The 15,598-nt window shown below is 35.0% G+C and overlaps 1 pseudogene; it reads right to left on the bottom strand.

The window, feature by feature from the left end:
• Nucleotides 1-4,049: 4,049 nt before the first annotated feature.
• LOC120136495 lies at nucleotides 4,050-14,046 on the bottom strand (annotated as a pseudogene).
• Between the last annotated feature and the right edge of the window lie 1,552 nt (nucleotides 14,047-15,598).

Here is a 15,598-nt window from a genome sequence, read left to right as displayed (position 1 = left end):
TCTTTCTGGTTTGTTTGGAATAAGAAAAAATCCAACTTTGAAATCTTGTCTTCATGAAAAAGAAACTCACATTGCTATTAAATTGTATCTCTTAAAAATTAAAATGACTTGTTATGCTTTCGAATAGGGTTAATGTCATGTTTCACTTTGAATTTTAATCGAATGTACAATGTGATACAAATATAAAAATTAGGGTTAAATACTCCTGTAATACATGACTAGATTCAGCCCTTCGAGAACACCCCAAAGCTCCGCTTCAAGAACCGAGCAACTCCTTATCACTTTCGAGAAACCTCCAATCCATACACCATTAGTATCTCGTATGACTCCACCACAAGAGGACAGGTCTTCAACTAATTTTCGTGATCCATCTGTATTCAATTTACACCATCCCGAAGGTGGGGTCTCCACCTAATCGAAGCTCGAGTACTTCTCTGTCCCAAGGCTGTTGTGTTATGCGCTTCTCTCGCATGTGTTCCCTTCTCAATATGTTGTCACATCACGCCCTCTACTTCAATGAATTCGACTACACCAATATATTTTCATGTCAGGCACCGTTTAAGTTATATTTTTTGATCTAACACCCTTTGCAAAAAGACGCTCCCCTACAACGCGCTTTAGGTTGATCTGGCGCGCCCCCTACAGCGCGTCTTGTTAAATGTGTAAAAAATTCGGGTGTCAATTCTGTAAATATTTTTAAACTGGTGCCTAATATATAATTAATTTCTGTTAGGGTGATATTTATGTAAAACCGCCAACTTTATCTATTTATTTTTTTTGTGATATTATTTTTAACAAAAGTTAATAATATTTATTGATTTTTAAAATTAATTGTTTAAAAATATTAAAATAAACTTTTAATTATAATTGAGAGATCAAATTAATTATTATTCATTTTTTAAAAATAAATAAAAATACAATAAAAATGAATTAAAATGAATAAAATTCATTAAAAATATAATGTAAAGCTAAAAAATATCACCTCTTTATTTAAAATTTTCTTTCTAATATTAATTTTAAAAAATATAAAATAAATATTAAATTTTAATTTTATTAAAAATGAATAAACATTATTAATTGTTGTTAAAAAATAATAATTAATGAATAATAATTCATTTGATACCTCAATTGTAATTAAAAGTTTATTTTAGTCAAGTTTATGATTGTTAAACAGTCGTAGGTGTGGAAAGCTACAGGAATCGAATGAAAATTCGATCATAAAAAGTCAATAACTTAAAATTGTCTAACTGCTGTCTAAATATCAACTCAATTGTACCACGAATAAACATCCAATCAAAGAGTTGATCTTTTCTATTCAATCTTCAAAAAAACTGTTTTGTCTCGTCATTAATTATTATTTTTTAACAACAATTAATAATGTTTATTCATTTTTAAAAAAAAAAATAAAATTTAATATTAATTTTATATTTTTTTAAAATTAATATTAGAAAGAATATTTTAAATAAAGAAGTAATATTTTTTAACTTTATATTTTATTTATTTTTTTGCACTTTTATTTATTTTTAAAAAAATGAATAATAATTAATTTGACATCTCAATTGTAATTAAAAGTTTATTTTAATATTTTTAAACAATTAATTTTAAAAGTCAATAAACATTATTAATATAGTTAAAAATAATATAAAAAAATAAAGTTGGTGTTTTTACACAAATATCACCATAACATAAATTAATTACATATTAGGCACCACTTTAAAAATATTTACAAAATTAAAACTCAAATTTTTTACATGTTTAACAAGGCGAGTTGTAGGGGCGCGCCTTACCCCACGTGGCGTAAAACGTACATTACCCCACGTGATGTAGGGGCGTACCTTTCTGCAAAGGATGTTAGATTGAGAAATATAACCTAAACGGTGCATGACAGGAAAATATGTAGGTGTAATGTGATTTTTGGGAAAAATCGCCAATGAATTCAGGTTCAAAATTTTCTATGCACCATATAATCGACCCAAAAACAAAGTCCCAATCCTCACTCGGTACAGGGAATTTCGCTTGCTGTTTTAGATATATTCGAACCAACTCAGCTATATCCATACATAAGAATTCAGTAAGGTAGTTCGGTTTTACTAACTCGTTCTAGGTGGTCCGGGCAATAGGACCCACATGAAAGGTGTGCGATAAAGATTCGACCGGAGCTCCACATTGTCTATAGCTACTGTCATCCTTTAAATGTCGACGGACTCTTTCTTCATTTGTTAATAATAGTCCTCGAAAAATGAGCCAAAGCAAGGTACGATTCTAGGCAGTCCCTTAAACGTCAATATTGCTTTCCACACATGCATATCCGCCCCTTCCTCCACGTTTATTCTACTCCTATATGCACTGGATATGGAAAATCTCCGTGTATCCTCCCATTTCCATCCCTGCGCGTCTCTTCCGTCATGCAGAGCTTAACAGCAGCGATTTCGAGTATTACTGAATCAGGTAGATCGTGTCGAAATCGATTCCAGTCCCACTCCCCTTTGTGACCATCGACCGCACAGAGCATGGGTTTTGGCCAGTACTTGTCACGGTCCAAATAATGCTCTTGCATATATCATTCCATACCGTATTCAGTCCCGCCCATAGACGAGACCATCTTATATTTTGATCGTAACACTCTGACCCATAATAGATCAATTTTATATTTTTCCCTTAAAAGACTTTAAATATATGGGTGTTCATTTTTCGGTTTTAACGGAATTAATCGACCGAATTGAATTAGTTTGATTAATTCGGTCGGCCACTGAATTAGTTCGGTCGGCGAACGATTAACATTTTTTTCAATATCTAGTTAATGATCAATTCGATCCGAACTAAGTTAATTAATAGAAATTACTAAATATTAAATATATTATATATATTAAATACATATTTTAAGCTCAAACTCATTAAAAATTAAGACTCAATTATTTTTTAATCACACTAAACTCAATAAATTATTAGTACCTAATTAAAATTTTAACCCAAATAAAAAAATACTTCTATTATATTCAAATTAATCTAATTAAAATGGCCGAAATAACTTAACTTTGTTCAGTTCGGTTAATATTTTAAAAAAATCGATTCTATTAATGGTTAAACAAAAAAAAATCGATTAATTCGATTAATGAAAATTCAGTTTGGTCAGTGATAAAATTAACCGTTTGAACACCCTTATTTAAACATTAAAACTAAAACAAGATTTATCATCCACAAATATATTCTCGAAAGTAAAAAAACTAAATGATAAAATCCTAGAAAATGTTAATGGGTAAAAGAATTGGAGTTCCCCCCTCCCCGAAAGACCTGCATGCAAATATGCTACTGACATAAGTAAAAGGAAAGCAGCAGTAATATTTATATCCTTTGTGGGTGCAATTAATGGTAATATGATATAATTTAAGGGTTGGTTGTTGAATTAAGTAATTATTTTACTATGTGTCCAAATTAAAATAATAAGAGAACTCACGAATGCTAAAAATCGAAGAATAAAGACTAAACAAATTTTTTTATCATGATATAATACAAAAATAATCATTTGAAAAAAAAAAGTATTGCTAACAATTTGGACAGATTGTCTACATCAATAACAATTAGAGAAACAAATGTATCAAATTAAAAAACAGGGACTAAATCTGAAATTAGATCATATAGTATGGACTAAAGTAATAAATTGACCAAGAATATACAATTGCTCCTTGGGCTAGCTAGTAGCTATTTGTCTTAGAAAAAAGAAGGGTCAATTACAAATTTCATCACTGAACTTTTAACATTTTCAATTTTCTCACTGAACTTAATACATTGAGTTTTTTTGTCACTCTGCCGTTAAATAGTTAAGAGCGTTAAAATGATGTCTTTTTAAAAAACAATTCATCAAAATAACGTCGTTTTGTGTCTATATAACAACCCATTTATAATGGTGTTAGTGAGAAAACGGTTGAATGAACAAAAAAACCCAATGTATTAAGTTCAGTGAGAAAATTGAAAAAATTCAAAGTACAATGAGTGAAATAGGAGAGATAATAAAGTTCAGTTACTAAATTTATAATTTACCCGAAAAAAAACTACATAAATGATCGCATACGAGGCCTGGTTAAAGACTGCGCACCATCTACAAATAAAGTAGTCCCGATCATGTATCGTGAACCATCACCGATTAAATACATGACAGTTGAAGCCAGATCGTGTTCAACATCCAACCATCTCTGTAATGGCACTGCGTCTTTCACCAATTTCTCTGTCTTTTCCTTCCCCACCCACATTAGATATTCGTCTTCCAAGTGTAAACCACGAGCGATTGCGTTAACCCTGATCTTATGTTTCCCAATCTCCAAAGCTGATAACTGTGAAAACAAGTAGTAAAAACTATACATCAGCCACAAAGATGCCAACATCCCATTTGGTTGAGTTTCAATATTTTAACGGAGAGTTGCAGATGATAGATATAAGACCGTTAATTGATAATGTTGATAATGAAGAGATAAAAAAGAAATCTTTGGTAATTTACTCATGTAGGGCAGTGGGGAAAATGATTTCCCCATATAAAACTCCTATCATATTATTTCTTGAACTAGGGTTATTGTTCCAGTATCAAGGGAAATACGTCGGAAACACCTGGTGACTTAAATTCTCAAACAACAAGCGTCTTCAGCTTTCCCAAACAATATGTATGGAAATGTAAAGAAAAAATGGTCGACGATGGGGAAGACACATTGTGGTCTATGCATCTTCCTCGAAAAAGTTGAAGTCGCATGATATTCCCGACGTCTTTTCCGACAAAATTGAAATTGCGTGGTATTCCCGACGTCTTCCTCTTGTCTTGTAGCAATGACCCTAATTTTAAAAATAATATGGTAGGAGTCTTATATGAGGAAATCTTTTTTCCCTATGCCCTACGTAAGCAAATTTGCTAGGAATCTTTGGATGAATGAATAGGTCAAAGATAAAGTAGAATATCCCCTTTTCTCAACAACCCTATGGGTTTATGTATTAATCCCTAGTGCATTAGTGTATGTTTATGTCAAGTTTAGAATCATAATTACTATTTATAGATAGTGCAATACTCCAAATAATAGGTCAGTGATTATTTTGAAATGGATTAAAAATTTGGAGGACTAAATTGAGTAATTGATAAAGTATAAGAAATGACTTAAGTAAGACCAATTTGTAAGAGATAGTTTATTGAAAGAGCATTTTGGTCTTTTAGGTGAAATGAATTTAAAACCCATTTAAATTAGGGATTTAAGAAAAAGAGGAAAGGGAAAAACTTATTTTCTCTTCTTCTTCTTCCTGTGGGTGAGAGTGTCCCTCCATAGCTTAAGGTAAGCTTTATCTAGCTTATGTTTTCGGTTGATTTTGGTTGGTTCTTGTAACCTTAAGTGATAGGTAACCTTAAGGAAGGGTTATATGAGATTAAAACTATGAAATAGAGGAAATATTGAAGATTTTAGAAAATGAGTTTTGAAATGATATGTTAGTATATTAGTGTTTATTGATGTTTACTGGTATATTTGACTTGTCAAAGTAGTAAATGAGATATTAGAAGCATTAAATGAGTTTAAAAACAAGTTGGAAAATGCGGTGTGAATCTTAGAATCAAATGATATTGAAGGATGCTAGATGTTTTAAGTAACTAAATGAAAGAAAGTTAGTATGGATAGGTAAATAAGAGCTTAATGGTATTGTATGGTGTAAACATACAGAAATTTGACCCAATTTGGGTGATAATCGGGCTGAAAACTGGAAATTCTGGGCACGTGTATCTTTACTAATAGAACAATACTGATACTATAAGCTTAAAATCAGTATAATATATAGAGTAGTATCGATACCGATTCAAGTGGTATCGATACCAAGAGGGGGAGTATCGATACCATGAAGATGGTATCGATACCATTTGATCACAAAATGCAAAAATGGTATCGGTACCGTAATAGAGTATCGATACCATAGTATAGTAGTATCGATACCATGGTGGGGTATCAATACTAGTGAGTCTGAAATGTTAAAAATAGGCTAATATTGTATAGAAAGTTAATAGTATGTACTCTTGAGTAACTTTTGAGTATAATTGTTAGGAAATATACTAACAATTGATATTGTATGTTTGTTATGGGATGCTTGAGTAGATCGAAATCAAGCTCTCGAGTTAAGCAAAACTAAAGACAAAGGCAACGTACTAGAGTGATCAACTTTGCATTTTAGGTATAATAACGAGACAATCTAGGTGAGTGCATTTATTATGTATGAATATGTTATTGTAGTCATAGAAATATGATTGATTTATATATGTATGGTGATTACCAAATGGCAGAGAGTGTGCAAAAAGTTGAGAAATTCATAATAAGTGTATGAATTTCCGTTTGGGCATTTGGTGTGCAAAACTGAGAAATTCATACTGCGTGTATTAATTTCTGTATGGATACTACGTGTACGAACTAATAAATTTATAATAAGTGTATGAATTTCCATATGGGAAATATATGTGCAATTATCAGAAGTTCATAATAAGAAGGTGAATTGATGTATTGGTAGTGGATGAGCAATCCACGTAAATTATAGTAAGATTGTGGGATTTCTGCATTGGCACTATAGTTATAAACCATAGAGTGTATAATGATTTGAAAGGGTTAATTGATATTATAAATAATTATTATGGTAGAAACTATTCTAAAGTAAAAGATAAATAACCTAGCTGTGCATTTGACAGAAATATATCAATTATGCTTTAGATGAACGGTTAAAGACCGTTGAGTAAAAGATAAATGGCCTAGCTATGCATTTGGCAGAAAGGTGTCAATTATGCCAGTTAGATGAACGATTAAAGATCGTTGAGTAAAAGATAAATGGCTTAGTTGTGCATTTGACAGAAAGGTATCAATTATGTCAGTTAAATGAATGGTTAAAGAATGTTGAGTAAAAGATAAATGGCCTAGCTGTGCATTTGGCAGAAAGGTGTCAATTATGCCAGTTAGATGAACGGTTAAAGACAGTTGCGTAAAAGATAAATGGCCTAGCTGTGTATTTGGTAGAAAGATGTCAATTATGCCAATTAGATGAACGGTTAAAGACCGTTGAGTAAACGATAAATGGCCTAGCTGTGCATTTGGCAGAAAGGTGTCAATTATGCAGTTAGATGAACGGTTAATGACCGTTGAGTAAAAGATAAATGGCCTAGCTGTGCATTTGGTATAAAGGTGTAAATTGACACTTTGGTGCAATACATGTATAGTATGTTCTAACTTAACGTACACCACGCAAATAAAGAATAATTGTGGAAAAATATATAGGAAGATAGATAGGTTAGGCCTACTAAGAATAATTTAGATGACTTATTGAAATAATTATGATGTAACTTAGAAGGGCTTATCTGGTCATGATGGATTTTGTAATTTAAATCATCATTCAATATTCATAAGATAGTTATGTACAAGTTTGATATCTTTGCAGTATTATGTCTCACTAAGTAAATATTTAACGTATGTTGATTTCATGCGTAGGTAAAAGCAAATATTAGTTGCGTACGGAGTGCAACAGTAGTAGCAACGATCATCAATTAAGGTTGACCCCATCAGTAACGTTAGGACAATCTTATTCCATTTGAAAACTTAGTTGGCATGTAATGGAGCTAAATTGAATATGTTGTAATGTATTTAAATTGATAGTTTTAATATTTTGCTTCTATGAATATCCTACTTTGAGGTTGTTTAGAAATTGAAACAAAATTTTACGAAAAGATATACGGGAGATGGGTGTTACAGATTGGGATGACAATAGGTTGAGTCAAGGTTTTGGCCCACTCGAATCCGGCCTAAAATTGAACCCCTCACCCACAACTGACTTGTCCCAACTTAAAAAAATATATATATAATTATTTGGCATAATGTCAAAAGTAGCTCCCAACATTTATCAAAATGGTCATTTTGGCCCATGTTCTTCTTTTTTAGAGTATTTTAGACCCCACCATTTCAATTTGGAGCAAAAAGCTCTCTCTATAGATGAAAATTATTAGTTAACACACGATTAACGTTCTAAAATATAAGTCTTTTATAACCTAAAATGAAACATTGTGGGTTAAAATGCCCTAGAAAAAAAGGAACAAAATGATTATTCTGTCAAGTGTTAAGAGCCTTTTTGTTCTAAAATAAAAAGTTGGGGGACAAAATGCTTCAAAAATAGAATAGGGGGAAAAATGACCATTTTTATAAATGTTGCGGACTAATTTTGATTTTATGCGTAATTATTTTTATTAGATGAAATTATGATCAAATTGAAAAAAAATATAGAGAAAATCATTATTGTCATTATCTCTAAATATATAAGAGATAATTATTATTAGCAGAATTAAGAAGCGTGTGTTGCATGACTTGCCTTGCTGGCATAAGCTGTTAGCATAAGCTACTAAATGGTAGTTAGTTTGTTAAACGAGCAGTTAGCTTGTTAAGAGCAGTTATGTGTTGTTGAACTGTGTATAAATCAACCTAATTGCTTTGTAATCAAACAATGCATTCTTTCTCAATTTGTTCATAATTCTTCACCCATCTTCTAACATGGTATCAATCGCCATTGATCTTGGGGCTCTATGATTGATTTCCGCTGCAATTCTTGATGGAGTTTACAGCGAACTCGAAGGCGTTTACTCATAAGAAAGTAAACGTGGTGCTCGACGAGATGAATTTTCTTCTATGGAAGCAGCAAATTCTGCTTACCATTAGAAGTCATCGTTTGGAGAGGTTACTTACAGGTGCAGCAGTTACTCCACCAGAAACTCTGGTCGATGGTGATGGCACGGTTCGTGTCAATAATGAGTATGAAGAATTTGTGGCTCAAGATAGTGCCCTCGTATCATGGTTGTTGTCCACAATCAGTCCCCATCTTCTTCCCCAATTCGTAGGTGCTGAAACGGCAGCAGCTGTTTGGAATACGGTACTCCACTTCTTTGCCAATCGATCAACGACAGCAGTCATGAGTCTCCATTATAAACTTCAGTCGCTGAAGAAAGGTGGTGACAGCATGCGTACGTACCTCACACGGGTGAAAGAGGTATGTGATGCGTTGGCATCTTGTGGAAGTTCTGTCCCACAAGTTGAACAGATTGCGAGCATTCTCAAAGGGCTTCTTAGAGAATATCAACCCTTTATGGCGATCATCACATCCATGAGGGAAACCTTATCGTTAGACAGCATCTCTACAATGCTAATTGATGCAGAAACGCAACTAGCAAGCTTTGAGGATCAGCTGGATTCCTTACCTATGAGTGCAAATGTTGCACAGGGCGATGCTCGAAATACCTCACTGATGGGCAACAATTCTGATCAGAGGTCTGGCCATTCCTTTCATAATCGAGCTGGTGGAAGAGGTCGTGGCAGATCTAGGATTCAGTGCCAACTGTGTGGCAAAGTGGGACACCTAGTCGATCGTTGCTGGCATAGGTATGATAAGGATTTCTCGTGTGTTACTTCTGGAAATCAAGGGCAGTTTCAATCAGATTATAAAATCAATTCCTCTTCTGGAAATTTTACAATTCCTTCTACCAATGATGGCTGTGAGTGTTGTGTCAAACGTAAGAGTGGATCTTCCACAGGTGACCAACCACAAGCTCATACAGCCTCCATACAATCTGAACGTTGGGTGGTCGATACGGGAGCCACACATCACGTTACCTCAGATGCCAATACCCTGCTAAATGCTTCTGAGTATCGTGGTCCAGGTAAACTTTTAATTGGAAATGGTATGCCTCTTGATGTTGTTTCGATTGGTGATGCTCGTGTAAATACCAATTCAAGAGTACTTGTTTTGCATGACTTATTGCATGTTCCACAAATAACCAAGAATTTGCTCTCGGTTTCCAAGCTTGCTAGGGACAACGGCATTTTTATTGAGTTTCATACCAATCGATGTTGTATTCGTGATGAAGCCACTGGGAAGTTGTTACTTCAAGGTGAAGAAAGTGATGGCCTATACTTTTTCGATATGAATAATAAATCCTCAGCAGTCCATGTTGCTCAAGCAAATACCTGTGTTGGATTGACTGTATTGGATGAAATTTGGCATCGACGTCTTAGTCATCCAGCTGCTGAGACTTTAGCAAATCTAGCTTCTAAACTAGGATTCAAATTCAAGTCTAATGTAAATAAAGAATGTGTTGTTTGTCATTTGGGAAAAAAGTCATAAACTGCCTTTCAATGAATCAAATTCAGTGGTTTCTTCTGCATTTGAACTTGTGTACTCGGATTTATGGGGGCCACCACATGTATCTTCCAATGGCTTTAGATTTTACATTTCATTTGTCGATGCTTTTACTCGCCATACTTGGGTTTACTTGTTGAAACACAAGGATGAAGCATATACAGCGTTTCAATTATTTCAGAAGCTAGTAACCAATCAATTTGGCAGCTCGATCAAAGCATTACAAACAGATTGGAGTGGTGAATTCAGAAGCATTTCATTGCTGCTAGCCCGTGATGGGATTGTCCACAGACTAACATGCCCACACACCTCTGAACAGAACGGTGTGGTGGAGAGAAAACACCGTCACATTGTTGAACTTGCCTTAGTTTTATTAGCCCAAGCTTCATTACCTATTAAGTATTGGTCGTATGCAGTGGTTTCTGTAGTGTATTTAATTAATCGCCTACCTACCAAGGTGCTACAAGGTGTGTCACCATTCGAGAAACTGTTTGAAAGAAAACCTGAATATTCCATGATGAAGGTTTTTGGTTGCCAATGCTTCCCTCATCTGCGTATGTTTCAAAGACATAAACTGGCCTTCAGGTCTCAAGAATGCACGTACTTGGGAGTTAGCCCTCAACACAAAGGGTTCCAATGCTTGGCACCCGATGGACGAGTTTATATTTCTCGTCATGTTACATTTAATGAGTTTATTTTTCCTTTTGTAGGGAAAGAAAACTGCACCTCGGCGAAATTTGCAGTCAGCACTAGCTCGAACTCGCAGCCACTTCAAATTGTTGCAACAACTAAAACCTTCTGCCAGCAATTACCAAGTCAGTTACCAAATACCACCACCGTGCATGAAGAAGATGGTAATGCAGAAGTACATAATGAAGCCGAGTCACCAAATATCATCACCGTGCATGAAGAAGTGAGTAATGCAGCAATTCATAATGAAGACGAGATGATTAATAATGTAATTCAGCATACTCCGGATAATTCTTCACAACATTCCTCTGAGAGTGTTACTGGTGATATTGTTGATATGGGTACTAAAGTTAGTAACATCCCAGATGATGGAATGCAAGACAGTGCTCTTGAGCCCGATATTGATGTCCCACCCAGTCCTGAGGCTGTTAACAATTTACCTCAAACTCGTGTTCATCACATGATGACATGTAGCCGATGTGGGATCTTCAAACCTAAAGTATTTTCATCTACACTGGATGATGATACCCCTACAAAAATCAATGCTGCTCTTCAGTCTCCACAATGGTCTGCAGCAGTCCACGATGAGTACAATGCATTGATTAATAATGATACTTGGACACTAGTCAGTCTCCCCAAAGATAGAGTTGGGTTTGGGTGCAAATGGCTTTTCCGGATTAAGCACAACTCTGATGGATCGGTTAACAGATACAAAGCACGACTAGTTTCCAAAGGGTTCTCACAAATTCCAGGCTATGACTTCAAGGACACTTTTAGTCCTGTGGTACGTTTTACAACATTCTACATCATATTGTCTATAGCGGTGTCGAATGGGTGGGAGCTTCGACATGTAGACATCAACAATGCTTTTCTCAATGGAGATTTAAGCGAGGAGGTGTACATGCAACAACCTCCTGGATTTGAGAAAATTGATGATCTTGGTAAACCTTTGGTATGCAAGCTAAAAAAGGCTCTCTATGGGCTTCGACAAGCTCCTCGCAACTGGCATGTCAAGCTAAAAGAAAATCTGGTTCAGATGGGATTTGCAGTTTCTCGAGCAGACTCATCTCTGTTTACAAAGCATAGTGATGAAGGCTACATCTATGTTCTTGTATACGTCGATGATATAGTGGTTACTGGCCCAGCTCCTACTGCTATACAAAATTTTGTTTCTGTTCTTCAGACTCGGTTTTCATTGAAGGATCTCGGGGATTTGAGTTTTTTTCTTGGCATTGAAGTTAATATATGAATAATGCTGTCATGCTGAGCCAAAGGAAATACATCATAGAATTATTAGAGAAAACGGGGATGGTGAAAGCAGCAAACTGTGCTACACCAATGGTGGTGTCTCCCAAACTCTCTCATGAAGAAGGACAGCTGATCCAGAATGCCAGTGAATACAGAAGTATAGTTGGTTCACTCTTGTATGTTTGTCATACAAGACCGGATATCTCGTTTAGTGTTGGCCAAGTTGCTCAACACATGCAAGCACCACGTGAATCTCATTTTGTTGCAGTAAAAAGAATACTGCGTTATCTAGCTTCTACTCTTAACCATGGACTTCTGTTTACTCCAGCTGCACGTGCATCAGACATAGTTGCGTTTGCTGATGCTGATTGGGGGGCCAACATCGATGATAGACGGTCCATCACAGGTTATGGAATCTTCCTTGGCAAGTGCCTTGTCTCTTGGTGCTCAAAAAAGCAACGAAAAGTCTCTCGATCCACAATGGAGGCCGAATACAAGAGCGTGGCAGATACGACAGCAGACATCACATGGATTCAAGCTCTCTTGACAGATTTAGGTATTCCACAGAGCCTTAAACCTGTTGTCTGGTGTGACAACACCAGTGCGGTGGCCATGAGTGCGAATCCAGTATATCACGCCCAGTCCAAACACGTTGATTTAGATGTCCATTTTGTGCGTGAGAAAGTTGCTGCTGGACAATTGAATGTCAGTTATGTTCCAGCTATGTATCAAATTGCGGATGGATTCACCAAGCCATTGGCCAGGACTGCATTTGAAGAATTTCGTTCAAGAATATGCGTTTGTCTACTCTAAAGGAAGGAAGAAGCAGGGAGAATATTAGCAGAATTAAGAAGCGTGTGTTGCATGACTTGCCTTGCTGGCATAAGCTGTTAGCATAAGCTACTAAATGGTAGTTAGTTTGTTAAACGAGCAGTTAGCTTGTTAAGAGCAGTTATGTGCTGCTGAACTGTGTATAAATCAACCTAATTGCTTTGTAATCAAACAATGCATTCTTTCTCAATTTGTTCATAATTCTTCACCCATCTTCTAACAATTATAATATTATTTCAAGTCGGTTAATATTTTCCACTATAAATTTGAACTCTACCCTTAAAAACCTCGGACCCAAAAATTTTAAAACAAAAAACTAACTCAACCGGATCAGCTCGGAACCCGTCGGGTTGAGATCAAATGCTCATCCTTCTATAGATCAGTATAGTGTATAAATACGATCGACACTAAGTAAATTTTAACCCGACAGATTTCTTGAGTTATCAAAGATTTTGTCAAGAATTTACTTACTCTTGTTAACTGCTGCATTGCTCCCAAACACGAACCATACGCAGCAGCCCCTTGATGAAGTCCTCTTTCAGCACCGAGTATTGTGGTCATGAACACGATGGAACCACCTGATTTACGGTCCCGCATGAGCTTGGCCACGGCATTCAGTAGAAAATTTCAGCCGTGAAATTTACTCTTATGATCCTCTCCAACTCTTCTCCACGTAATTCCAGATGATCTTGTATCTTCCCTGTTTCAGAAACAGATACGTCATGTGTAGACTTATGTCCGATCGAGTGAGTGTCGGATACTAATATATTTAATACCGGAAATGGATATATTATAAATACCATGATAAGCATAGCAATTCACAAGAGCATCCAAATGTCCAAACACATTCCATGCTTCAACAACTATTTCATCAAAGGCTCCCTCTCTTCCATCTTCCATATCCAATCCGACCACCGCCACCGTCGCCGCTCGTTTCGTCAATTCCATTATTTTCTCCTTCACTTACATTAGACACCCTTCGTTTCCCATCAGAACCAACCGGCAACCACGTTTGGCTAAATGCAAAGCAATGTTCACTGATATCTCATCTCCATTTGAAGTGACCAAAACCCTCTTTGCTTCATTCTTCTCCATAACTATGGCAAATCAACCTATAGGGATAAGCTTTTATATGAGAAATTAATGCTTGTTAAAAGATATGACCAATTCAACGACCAGTCATCCACAGACCAAAAAAAAAAACATGTTCCACACACCTGTGCTTTCCTTTTAATTCTTGAAGAGTCAACTCGGATATTCAAACTCAGTTATTTAAGGCATGAAAAGAAATAAATATATGAAAGTAACATTTACGTTGAATATGGAGAGGATATTCATAATGGTTGTTGGGAAATTGAATGATAGAGATTGACAATTGCTTTATTTAGTATCTTTGACGACAATGCTTAATCAATGTATGATTAATGTGAGTCTATTGTAATTATGATTAGGGATAAGTTTTTTTTTAATTTAATAGTATGAGATATTATAAGGCTCACATTGACCACAGTAAATAAAGCAATTGTGATTAAAGGCTGTTATTTCTCAAGGAATAGTTGTTATTTCTCAAGGTCCTAGGTTCGAGCACCATTGATGCAAGGTATTCGAGTGTTCATTGTCAAATGATTGAGAGCCTTTAGAACATATACTTCCTTTTGTTATCATCCTAGATTAATAAAAAAAATTGTATTCTAAGTAATTGATAGTTTTGAAACAATTAAGCCATTTCCTTCTTAATTTTTTTTGGTATAATTGTTTTTTAGTACAATATCGGTTTTAAAATTAATAGAATTAAGTTTTGACCTCAAATTTGTCTGGTTTAATTACTTTTAAGACGTTTAAATTTTAAAATTAGTAAAATTAAACTCATAATCTCTTAATTTTTATGGTCTAATTACTTTTTAGGACCCTATTTGTTACAAAGTTAAACAGCTTGCCCCCTCATATATATAGTTCAATTCTGGCTTCAACCCTGACCTCTATAGAGAATAACACTCTCTTTTACGACTGAAATCACTCAAAGAGTTCTAGGTAGAGCTGCACAAAAAATTCAAATATCCGATTTTGCGTAAAAAATATTCGAAACTGGATTTGGGAAAAACCGGTTTTTTTAAACAGATCGGATATTTAAAAACCGGATAGTATAACCGGTTTGGGAAAAAATTGGACAATCTATTTTTTTACCGGATTAAAAACCGGTTTGAAAAAAACCAGATAAAAAACCGATTTTTATCCGAAAAAAATCCGGTCTGGGGTTTTAAAAACTAGCCGTTGGGGGCGTTTTTCTGATTGTTTTTGACTGTTTTTTTCTTAAAAAATACCATTTTACCACCCTAAACATGTATAAATAGGTTGGGGATGTATTTGGTTGATTACAACTTTCTCAAATCTTATTACAAACCACCTAAACATCTCTCAAATCTTATTTTTGTAATTTTTTGTTCATCATGGCTACAAATACCGACCCTAACACGGCTGAATCTTCCGTCGGGGGAAACCTTAAGTCGTCAGAGTGATCGAACACACTCGAAACAAAGATATTTGGGATCACTATGATTTATGTGAGATATCAAATGGCTCGAGGAGGGCGCGTTGTAAACTTTGTCTAAAGTTTTTTGCACCGGAAGGAAACACAACGTTGAAGAATCATTTTACA

The sequence above is a fragment of the Hibiscus syriacus genome, unplaced genomic scaffold (assembly GCF_006381635.1).
Source record: "Hibiscus syriacus cultivar Baekdansim isolate YM2019G1 unplaced genomic scaffold, ASM638163v2 tig00110633_pilon, whole genome shotgun sequence".
In the NCBI taxonomy this organism is placed as follows: domain Eukaryota; kingdom Viridiplantae; phylum Streptophyta; class Magnoliopsida; order Malvales; family Malvaceae; genus Hibiscus; species Hibiscus syriacus.
The sequence above is the reverse complement of the archived record's forward strand: the minus strand, read 5'-3'. Positions and strand labels throughout refer to the sequence as shown.